Raw genomic sequence first — 2,794 nt, forward strand, 5'->3', positions numbered from 1 at the left:
TTTTCATTCATACAAAAGGAAGAATTAGGGAAAATATTTAACGCTGCTTAGAAACATGGTTCTTTCCTCTCTTTCCAGATGGCTTTGCTTCCTAGTTTTTTGGGAAAAAGTTGAAGTTATCCAACATGAGCTTCCCCAGTTTCCAACTTTCCCAACTCCAATTTGATTGTATCAAAATACAGCTTTCCCTTCTTTTATTCCAATTCCAAGAAATTATCCTCCTCCTTCTTGAATCATTGCAAAACTACTTCATCAATTAATTTCCTCTGCTTTCATCTTGAACGTCTCCCTGTCCATCAGGTATGTCCCACAACTTTCACACTCGGCTCAAGTGGCCTCTCCTCTAAAAGGCTGCCTTCCCTGGAGCCTCTTTTCTGTTTCACTTGGCTTTCCTGACAGTATTTCCTAGTTTTCCATCTCTATCTCTGAATGTTCCTTTATTGGCCCCTTTTATATACTCCTGCCTCTTGTTCCCAAATATAATATTCCTCAACACTCTGTTCTTGCCATTCACATGTTCTTTCCATTTTCTTCTTGGGTATCTCATACCAAGTATTTGAGAACACTATAGACAGGAAACGATTAGCCTACATCTCCGGTTCAGATCTCTACCTTGGAATGCCAGGCTGGCAGATATTGACCATGTAACCTAATAGATCTGAAAAGGACCTCAATTTTATGACAGTAAGCTTACTATGCAGCAGGTATTGTTCTAAATAAGAATGTGTGTGTATACATATTCCCCACAGCAGTTATATTAGGTAGGTATATAATTATCCCCATCTTACATAATCTGAATTCAGAGAATAAATAATATGTCCAAGATGAAAAGGCTAGTGAATAGCTGAAATCAGGCAAATCGTGCTCCAAAATCTTTGCTCTCAATCCCTGTAAATACTGCCTTTCAAATCCAAATCTCTTACAGATGAGGAAACAAGTGCACCTGCTGATACACTAGAAGGCTCCCCTTTAACTTCCACTAATCTTACTTGGAGGTCTTCTAGTTCCACAAACTAAACAAACCCCTGACTACACCCAACTTCTCAGGTTTAGTATATTTGGATATGTGCACCCATCACCACTGCCAATTTTAGAACATTTTCATCATGTTGATGCTTTAGCTATCACTGCTCATCCTCCCCACCTTATTTGACCCTACTTCCCCTCACTCCCAACTAATCATTCACTAATCTAGCTCTGTCTCTTTAGAGGTTCCTATATTGGGCTTTCATATGAGCAGAAGCATATAATACTAGAGGCCTGGTGCATGAAAATTCATGCACTGGAAAAGGGGTCCCTCAGCCTAGCCTGCACCCTCTCACAGTCCGGGAGCCCTCAGGGGCAGGAGGCGACCCAGTGATCAGGGGAAGGTGACACCCCATCACACCTCTGCTGCTGCCACTGCCGGCAGCGCAGGCCTCGGCCGGCCCTGTACCTGAGCCTTGGACGGCCTGGGCGGCTGAGGGGACTGAGGCTCTCTGGAGGCAGGCACGCGGAGCAGCCGGGCCTGCCTGGGGGCAAGCCCAGCCTTGCCATGTGCCTGCTGCCCCGGTGGGGCTGAGTGGACTGGGCACCGCCATCTTTGAGGGTGTGGCAATTAACATATTTCCTATTGGCTGTGGGTGCCACCATCTTTGCGACGATGTGAGGGTCAATTAGCATATCCCCTCTTTATTAGATAGATGTGGACTTCTGTGGTTGGCTCCTTCTTTCCTTCCTCCCTCCCTCCCTTCTTTCTTTATTGTTGAAAGTGTTACATGTCTCCTTTCCCCCCACTGATCACTCCCAGGCTGCTCCCACCCCTCAGCACATGCCCTCACCTCCCTAGTGTCTGTGTCCATTGTTTATGCTTATATGCAAGCATACAAGTCCGTTGGTTGATCTCTTATCCCCCTCCCCTGCCTTCCCTCTGAGGTTTGACGGTCTGTGCGATGCTTCTCTGTCTCTATTTTTGTTCATTAGTTTATGTTGTTCATTATATTCCACAAATGAGAGAGATCATGTGATACTTACCTTATTGTGACTGGATTATTTTGCTTAGTATAATGCTCTTCATGTCCCTCCATGCTGCTGCAAATGGTAAGAGTTCTTTCTTGTTTTATAGCAGCGTAGTATTCCATTGTGTAGATGTACCATTTTTTTAACCCACTCATCTGCTGATGGGCACTTAGGTTGTTTCCAAATCTTAGCTGTTGTACTGTAAATTATGCTGCTATGAACATAGGGGTGCATATATCCTTTCTGATTGGTGTTTCTAGTTTCTTGGGATATATTCCTAGAAGTGGGATTACTGGGTCAAATGGCAGTTCCATTTTTAATTTATTGAGGAAACTCCATACTGTTTTCCACAGTGGCTGCACTAGTTTGCATTCCCACCAGCAGTGCATGAGGGTTCCTTTTCACCACATACTCGCCAGCACTTTTTGTTTGATTATAGCCAGTCTGACAGGTGTGAGATGGTATCCACTGTCATTTTGTTTTTTTAGTTTTTTAAAATATATTTTATTGATTTTTTTAATTTTTTATTACAAAGGGTATTACATATGTGTCCATTTTTCCCCCCGCCCTAGACAGTCCCCTAGCCTCCCCTATCCCCCAGTGTCTTATGTCCATTGGTTATGCTTATATGCATGCATACAAGTCCTTTGGTTGATCTCTTACCCCCCTACCTCCTGCCCCCCACCCCTCCCTGGCCTTCCCGCTGCAGTTTGACAATCTGTTTGAGCCAGCTCTGCCTCTGTATCTATTATTGTTCAAAAGTTTATAATGGTCTCAATTATCCATGAATGAGTGA

At 43.9% G+C, this 2,794-nt stretch overlaps 1 protein-coding gene across 1 annotated transcript in view; it reads right to left on the reverse strand.

Moving 5' to 3' along the window:
* The window catches only part of DNAJC1 (DnaJ heat shock protein family (Hsp40) member C1), a 145,126-nt gene that overhangs the window by 3,964 nt on the left and 138,368 nt on the right, over window positions 1-2,794 (reverse strand). The gene's annotated exons all lie outside the window — the stretch shown is intronic.

This window comes from Myotis davidii, unplaced genomic scaffold (genome assembly GCF_000327345.1).
Source record: "Myotis davidii unplaced genomic scaffold, ASM32734v1 scaffold376, whole genome shotgun sequence".
NCBI lineage: Eukaryota > Metazoa > Chordata > Mammalia > Chiroptera > Vespertilionidae > Myotis > Myotis davidii.